Source organism: Mustela erminea, chromosome 7 (assembly GCF_009829155.1).
Source record: "Mustela erminea isolate mMusErm1 chromosome 7, mMusErm1.Pri, whole genome shotgun sequence".
Classification (NCBI taxonomy): Eukaryota; Metazoa; Chordata; class Mammalia; order Carnivora; family Mustelidae; genus Mustela; species Mustela erminea.
In genome coordinates, this window is record NC_045620.1 from 76,755,802 (window position 1) to 76,765,008 (window position 9,207).

General features: G+C 35.7%; 1 pseudogene; it reads left to right on the forward strand.

The window, feature by feature from the left end:
• The first annotated feature begins 3,679 nt into the window (after positions 1-3,679).
• On the forward strand, positions 3,680-8,018 carry LOC116596371 (annotated as a pseudogene).
• Positions 8,019-9,207: the final 1,189 nt, after the last annotated feature.

The following is a 9,207-nucleotide window of genomic DNA, read 5'->3' on the forward strand; positions in this document are numbered from 1 at the left end:
TTTTTCTCAATGGCACATCTTTTGATTGTACTTTAATGTAATTAGAGTAAAAAGGCAAACAGTTTATTCATTTGTTAAACATTAATTATTCCCCAAAAGCTTAGCATCATGTTGGGTAATTTTGGGGAATCACAAATGAAGACAATGGTGGCCTATCTTCAAGATACTTACAAAAATAGAAGGAGAAATGAAATATCAGTAAATAGCTACCTGTTCTACCAGTGATGCCCAGCTGCCTTTGATAATTTCCTATTGATTGTTTCCCAAAATGTTGTTAAGGAATCCATCTCACCTCTCTTTTTCAGTTTCAGTGACAGTGACAACATATAGTACTCAATTAGTTAGTGGCTAACCAACTCCCAACTCTTCTGGCTTAACACAATGTAATCCAAATCTGTGCAAAGTAAGTAAGAGTGGATTGTGGGGAAAGAGGAGCATGGGAGACACTCTGCTTCAATTACTCAAGATCTCAGTGTCTCTCTGTTTGTGGTATTATGGTCTATACCTGATCTGTAAAACTAACTGAGGAGAAAGGATGATGCAAAAAATATTTTTATGGTGCTAATTTTCATCCATGTATCACTTGTTGGACTATAATTGCATGGCCCTGACATAAAAGCACAGGGGTTGGAAAGTATATATTAGCTGTGTTCCCAGTAGGAAAATAGAATGATTCTATGAATCAAAAAAGTTGTCTTTGCCACAAGTACTTTTGCCCCCTTGTTAATTTGAGAGGTTTGATTAACAGAAAGTAAACCTAAAATGCAGATTTAAAAAAAAAAAAAAAAGTTTTCTAGGGTGTATGTAGGCATGGAGAAATCTTAGGCTTTCCATTTGTTAAAAAAAAAAATCCATATACTCAATTTTCTTCTCTTATATCCCCTGTTAACTGATACTTCATTTCTTGCAGGATCTGAGCAGCAGCGGGGAGAAATTGCACTTATGTTTGGCCTCATACAATTCCCTGGAATGCACTTCAAGACTGAGCTTTGGAAGTATTCAGGGACCTTCTTTCATCTCTGTCTAGGGAAAGTGATAGGTCTATACATCAATGTCTCTTTTTCACTTATTCACTGAGTTTTTAAAAATATGTTTTTTAAAAATTTATTTATTTATTTATTTGACAGACAGAGATCACCATTAGGCAGAGAGGCAGGCAGAGAGAGAGAAGAGGAAGCAGGCTCCCCGCAGACCAGAGAGCCCAACGCAGGGCTGGATCCCAAGACTCTGGAATCATGGATGACCTGAGCTGAAGGCAGAGGCTTAACCAATTGAGCCACCCAGGCGCCCCTTAAAAAATGTTTGATGTCTACTATGTACTAAGCATTAAGGCTGAAAGTATATATCTCTGTGTGTGTGTGTGTACCTAAAGAGTGGTCAAAATGGACATGGCCTCTTGGAACTTACAGCTTAGTTAATGGGGCACATGGGGGCATATATTAAAGCTATAAAAGGAGGTACTTCTAAAAGCTGATACATATTATGAAAGAAGTTACTAAAGGCTGTACAATATATTACAAGGGGATTTATCCAAATCTTAGATGATTTTGGAGAGCCAAAGAATAAGTGAGAGTTAACTAGGAAAATAGGAAAGGGGTACTGAGCAGGGGGCATGCTCGCCTCAGTCCCATTCCCAATACAAATGACGGGTGCCTCCACTTACCATTTTATGTGAAGCCACGGACTCTGCAGCAGTAATCATGTAGATTTTCTACCAGTGTGACAGGATAAAGAAAATCATGTGAACCTTCTCTGAAGTCTCCAGCGAATGAAATTAATCACTTTTGATAAATAGGAATCTTTTTTCACCTATAAGTGTAACACATTTATTCTCTTGATCCGAAAGTTAAATTCTGTTTAGATTGGGCTTCTCTGTGGACTTTCTGACCATGTAAATCTTTTAGTATCCCTTTTCTATTCACTCCTAAATAAACCTTTTTGCATATTTTACAACAAATGGTATGAATAAGACATCAATATAGTTCTATTAATGTTTAACTAGGAAATGATTGTAGAAATAAATGGATGTAGGTGTTCACTTAAGTGCCATAAAGTGCTTCAAACATTGAAGAAGGAAGTAAATTCTGAAGTGAATGCATCGATCCTATAGTAGTCAAGGCCGACACTTTATAGATAGGAAAGGAAAATTATAATTATGTTTTAGGAAAGCTGTAGTCAGTTGGTGTGGAGCTGGCTAATAGTGATGCCAAGTTGAGAACTGATTGGTGATTTGAAGATTTGCTTTTAATTTTTGTTTTATTTGTAGAAAATTAAAAATTTATATCCTTCAAGCAATGATTAACCTGATTATAGGTATTAATAGCCAAAATACTACATTAGTTTTATTTCCATTTCTGAAATATAAGAATATAATTTTCTAGCAGGCTTATAAAATTCAAGCATAGTTGAAATTATAGTGGACACTAATGACATGTAATCAAGGCTGAGCCTGTTAGCTAAATAAACAATTTTAATTTGTGTTTGAAGTGTAAACAGAATGTAATTCATGAAATATTTGTTCCCTACTTGGATACTAGCTGACATTTTGTCTTTATCCTAGCCATTAGTATGGTGAAAATGTTTCCAATTGTTTTTTTGTTATGAAGGGATCTTTCTTTAAAGTCATTCATAACTCATTGAAATATTTTATTTGACAGGATAACTGCAACCCGAATACTCAGCAATGTTTTTAAAACCTTCAAAGTAAAAGATAAAAAGGTGTTTATTCAGCAAATATAATATCAAGCACAGAGATTAGAAAATTTGCTTCACCCACTGTGTTTTGAGTTAGAGCATGAATAACCCATCAACCAAGAGCTTTAGGAAACATATTTTCCTCTAGAGTGAGTGACTGTCATCTTGTATCACAATATATTAGAATCTTTCCTGCATCCGTGACACCATATGAACTTCCTTGGTTGTACCAAGTATCAAGAATTTGATTCACTATCCTTCTGAGGAATATTCTACATAAATATGACTCTTTATATTATAAATAACCAAAACACTCTATTCATGGTGGCATAAACAGTAGTTATTTTATTGGCTCATATTACTGAACCATCCAGAGATAAAACATCAGATTTAGCTTCTTTTGAAAAAGTTTCTTTTAATTTTTATTTATTTATTTATTTAAAGATTTTATTTATTTATTTGACAGAGAGAGATCACAAGTAGGCAGAGAGGCAGGCAGAGAGAGAGAGAGGAGGAAGCAGGCTCCCTGCTGAGCAGAGAGCCCGATGCGGGACTCGATCCCAGGACCCTGAGATCAGTGGGTAGCGGCAGCGGCCCAACCCACTGAGCCACCCAGGCACCCCTAAAAAAGTTTTTTTTTTAATTTAATTTAATTTCAATTAGCCAGCATGTTTGCACAGCCGAGTCCCCATTTCTCTGTTCTTTCCTCTGAGGAGTGCTGGCTTTGTCCTGGGGGGTACTTCTCTCAAAGTAGCAAGATGACTACTGCTAATTTGTGGGCAACATGATTTTGTGTTTATATTCACTGGAAGAAAAAGGGGGTTTCTTTCACTCAAACATAATAAGGGCTATGTGGACCAAATTAAGAAACTGCCGTGAATTTAGGCTTAGAATTATTATTCATCCATAAAGTGGTAACTGTTATGAAGAGTAATTGAGTCACCCTGAGTTCTAGGTAATTGGTTCTTTCATGGTAAAAGAGGAGATGGTGGAAGGTCAGGAAAGCACACCTGTTATCTAACAAGTGCTTATTTTTCCGACTAGTCCTGAATCTGATACATTCTATTCTTACAATATCATTGCTAGACTTCTGCGCATAATGTTGAAAGTCATTTTACTGTAAATCCTAAATGGGATAGAGCCCCAGAATGTATCTGGTATTCACTAACCTTTACTGGTTTGAAAGGTACACAGTTTGCATAGTTTTTCAGATTAAAGAATAACATAATACCACAAATGTACATCTTTCCTCTTAATAAGGTGATGAAAATTTTAATGGAAGTCAGGCCTTAAGTGAAATGTTGGAAATTTTTAAGATCATATGTTTTTGTTCCTCAGGGCTTAAGAGAGGGAGGAGCAAAGAGAATTTTGATCATTGAAAAAGAAATGTCCTAGTTTTTAAAGTGGTATAGATTCTCGTCATATTTTTGGAATTACTTTTTTCTTGCCTTGAAACTATAAAGTTTTTAATATTTTCATGCACTTTTAAACTTTCATATTGTGGGTGTGCTGGAAACAAACCTTCAGTGGCGTTTAAAACCAAATTAAAGTTTATAAAAAACTTTAAAATTGTGGAGTTTATCCTATTTAAGATTCTGCCAAACATGAAGAAGGGATGAGATGTGAAAGGAAAGTGTGTCTTCTGGAAGACAAAATGGGATGGGGTGGGGGTTTGGAGAGCAAAACAATTATGACCGTTAATGTGCTCTTACCATGGAGATCACAGACACTTCCTAAAGTAGTAACATTCATAGTAATTACATGAAAGTTCAGAAAAGCACACATTCCCTGGAGTATAGTTAATCACATATGACACAACTTTTTTCTTTGTAGACTCTAAGTGCATGTCACACCGTGAATTTAAACTACCCACCTCTGTTGTTACTTTCTTATCGTTATGGACAAATATATAAAATATTGTTAATATTCAGAGTGTTCTGGGGATGTTGAGAATATGCAGTATTATAAATTGTTAGTGTGACTACAACATTATACAACATTTTCTGGGAATAGTTTTAATACATACAAAGGCCTTAAAATATATGTACCCACCAGTTCCACTCTCAAAGATTTGTGCTGAAGTAATAATTGGACGAGTGTGAAAAACATAGGAAAGATATTCAACAAGGCATAGCTTATAAGTATGAAGGAATGAAAATGATCTATATAATAAAGTATTATTTGTAGTTAAATGATAATATAAATCGATATTTATTAGAACAGAAAAGTGCTAAATTTTTTTTTTTTTTTAAGATTTTATTTATTCATTTGACACAGAGAGATCACAAGTAGGCAGAGAGGCAGGCAGAGAGAGAGAGAGGAGGAAGCAGGCTCCCCGCGGAGCGGAGAACCCGATGCGGGACTCGATCCCAGGACCCTGAGATCATGACCTGAGCCGAAGGCAGCGGCTTAACCCACTGAGCCACCCAGGCGCCCCTAAATGTTTTATCTACATTGATGAATAAATTTAATGTGATTTCCAATAAAAAATGTCAATAAAAATATAAGGTAAGCTAAAAAATTAGAAAATGAATAATAATTAGAGGGTGTTAAAACTGCCACAAATAAATATAGGAAAGCACAATAGAAAGGAAGGAAAAAAAAGAGGAATGAAGGAGGGAAGGAGGGAGAAAAGGAAACAAAAGGGAGACACAGCACTGAAGGATTTCCATTTCCTATTGCTGCACAACAAACTACCCTGAAATTTAAAGGCTTAAAACCACAATCATTTACTATGGCTACTGAGTCATGATGATGGAGTAATCTCAGTTGTGTTGCCTGGTTCTAGGATTATTTAGACGGACCTCATCTGAGGCAAATGAGTTCGTTGGTCCTGTTTCACCCGATATTCCTTTCCAGTGGGTTTGTGGCAATGACAAAGTACAATAAAACAATAGAAACATGGAGTTCTTTTGAGGCCAAGACTCTTAATTGGTATATTGTAACTTCTACTACTTACTATAAGCCAAAACAAGTCATAAAGTCTCAGAATGAGGAGGTTAATATAGGAATGACTGAATTATAGGATGAAGGGCATGGATAAAGTGTGAAGAACTGGGGGCATGAATACAATCTATGAAAACAACCATGTAACAAATTACATACTTTTGTAATATGTAAAGGGTTCTTACACAGCACTCAAAGATTAATTACTCAGAAGAAAAAAATGTGTAAAAAATAAGAAAATATAATTCATTCAAACAGGGATATAATAGTCTTACAAACATAAATCTCATTAATAAACTTCAACTTCATTTATAATTAAAATAATGCTTATTAAGATAATGAGATACTTCAGGGCAACTGGGTGGCTCAGTGGGTTAAAACCTCTGCCTTCGGCTCAGTTCATGATCCCAGGGCCCTGGGATCGAGCCCCACATTGGGCTTTCTGCTCAGTGGGAAACCTGCTTCCTTTCCTCTCTCTCTACCTGCCTCTCTGCCTACTTGTGATCTCTGTCTGTCAAATAAATAAATAAAAACCTTAAAAAAAAAGATAATGGGATATTTTCTCTTATATCCAAGAGACTGACAAAGTTTAAAACTTTGGTAGTAGATTATGTTGGCCAAGATGTGAATGTACATAAACTTTCCCATTCCCTCTTGGTAGAAACCGATTATTAAGACCTCATTTGAAGATAATTTGGTAATATCCATTATAATATGAAATGCATGTATTTTTTAAACAACAGTCTTCTAAGAATATATGTATGTATATGAATATATGTGAATAAATATATGACAGATATTAATTATAATTACAAAACACTCAACACAACTCAAGTATCCAATATGATTATGCTTTCTCGTACTTTGTGCTTACATAAATTATGATGCATTCATTTACTAGTATAGCTTACAAACATCAAAACAGTGAAGTAAATCTATATGCTGTTTTTTGTATAAGGTTTTTGTTGTTTCTAGAAATAATTTTAATTTGAATAATATAAGGTGTCTAAAGTTGGAAACAGTTTCCTTTTCATTATATACCTACTTATACTGTTGATATTTTATAATGTATTATTCAAAATGACCTTGAGAAGCAAAATGTGCATGGCATATTTCTTGGTAAAGCAGTGAATGAACAAAAGACCATTTAGGTATCATCCTTTCTCTATAGAATTATACACATAAAGACACATGCACATAGAAAAGATTGGAAAGTTATGCACCAAATTATAAAAGGTAGTTTTGGGGTAATCCAGGTTCTGCTAGGAGAATCCAAGCTTCCCAGAGAATGTCTCAGAGAAAGTTATATGGAACAGGGGTGTTTTGCAGACTCCTAAGACCTCTCCCTTCTTAACTGCCTGTGAATAAGAGACTTCTAAGAAGACCTGGCTTCCAGAGAAGAGAACATGAAAAGGACTAACAGAGTGCTAAGAATAAGTCAGTTGGATGCACTTGAGCTGAACAAGCCCCTGGAGCAGCTAGTTTGGTCCCAGTTTCCTCAGTGCTTTCATGGATTTAAGCCAGGACTGTTAGCCCACTTTGAGCCAGAGGTAAAAGCATTGCTGTGGCTTTTCTTGTGGCAATTCACCATCTATTCTCAAAATGCCACTGTGGGACAATCCATTTTGAATATTCAGTATAAAAACGATTTTTCCCAAAGCTGAGGTACCAGCCAGTAAGAATCAGAAGCTGTGGTATGCTGTGTGTACAATTGGCAGGACGTGGCTGGAAGAGCGCTGCTATGACCTGTTTTGAAACTGTCATTTGGCATCATTTGGGAAAGCCAGGCAGTGTGCGAATATCATGGTTGGACTTTTTAAATTATGTGGGCTGATTAATTTCCTGATTTTCCTTCAGAGGGGCAAGTTTGCAACTTTGACAGAATGTCTCCTATGCATTCATTCTGTATTTTGCAAGCCCCCAAACGTATGTGAAGTTGGCTTTGAGCATATGAATAGGGAACTTCTCTGGCATGGTTTTGCTGAGTTTCTGAGTTTTCTCTTACCACTTATTAATATCCAGAAATTGAAAGCTAAGTTGTCTTCATGGTGTATTCCTCTTACTGGTGCTCCTAGTAGTGACAACACATTATCAGCCAGCCAGTGGCAAACAGTGTTCTCTGTGTGGAGAGTGGCCCAACCATGCCTCACACCATAAGATGTGAGCACATCTTCTGTTAACTACTGTGTTAACAGTAGTTTCTTATTTGACGTGTACTTTACTTGTCCTAAGTGTGGCACAGAGGTACACAGTGTGCAGCCACTGAAATCAGAAATTGAGATGTCAGAAGTGAATGCTCTTTAGAAACTAAGATTGTTTCCTCTGAGGAAAACTATATTATGTTCAAATCCTTAATATTAGTTATCCTAAGCATACTGTTTAGGTATCTTTTATGAGGGGATGTGCTTCTCAGCCACTGTCGTCTTCTTTTCCTTTGCAATTATGACAAAATTCTAATCACTAGAAACCGCATGACTCTGTACATATTATGCAAACAATAATGTGTTACTTTTCTTTAAATCATTGCATTCAATGTTTTAAAAATTTTTAATTTTTTTTTTGCATTCAATTTTTAATGTTGAGAATAATGGACAGTTTTTGTCCGACTACTAAAAACACTCTTTCATTTTGCTACTTCCTAGAAAGAGGTTAGATTCTAAAATAATTTCAGAGACTCGGGATGAGTGTGTATTTATTTTCAAAGATGGCATTCATTATAACATCATAATCTGACAATTATAAGACCCTGTTGTTTTGAGACTTAAGATCTAGTGCTCCAGTTGTAATTTTAAGTTACTCTCTAAAAGCTGTTTTTAAAGGGTTCAGTTGGCTTCATTCTCAGGCAAAATGATGGCCACCAGGAGCTCCAGACTGATGTTTTGCCAGCTCTCTGATCCCCCCAGGAATAAAAGCTTCTTGCATAATATTACTGGCTAAGTCCAGAACCTCATTGTCATTGGTCTGCCTGGGATTACACATTTGTGAACCAGGACAGAAAAGTACTCATCTGGATTACTAGATGTGTACCTCGTGGACCCATAGTAGGAGAGAGGCAGTTCACCACAAGAAACTCAGGTGCCATTGTAAGAATAGCAGAGGATGAGCAGGTAAAAACAACAGATCCCTACTAGAGTCCACATTTGCCTTTTCTCATATCAAAAGTCTGTATGTATCCTTTAATTTTGCTGGCGATCTAAGGTGATGAGGATATAAGTAACAGAATGGTTGACTTAGATTAAAGATTTAAAAGGATTAAATAAATATTTTGTTATACCAATAAAAAAGTAGTTTTAATGAATATCAGGTTATATTTGTAATTATTTCCATATATCATTTTATTTTTATTTTATTTTTAAGGAGCATGTAGTATCTTTCTCGTGAAAAGCTACTTTTATTTATTCATTTATTTATTTAATTATTTTTATTGATGTATTATTTGCCCCAGGGTACAAGTCTATGAATCATCAGGCTTACACATTTCACAGCACTCGCCATAGCCCATACCCCCTCCCAAGTTTTTACAACTCTACCATCCTATCCTTACTTCCCACCCTCCAGCAACCCTGT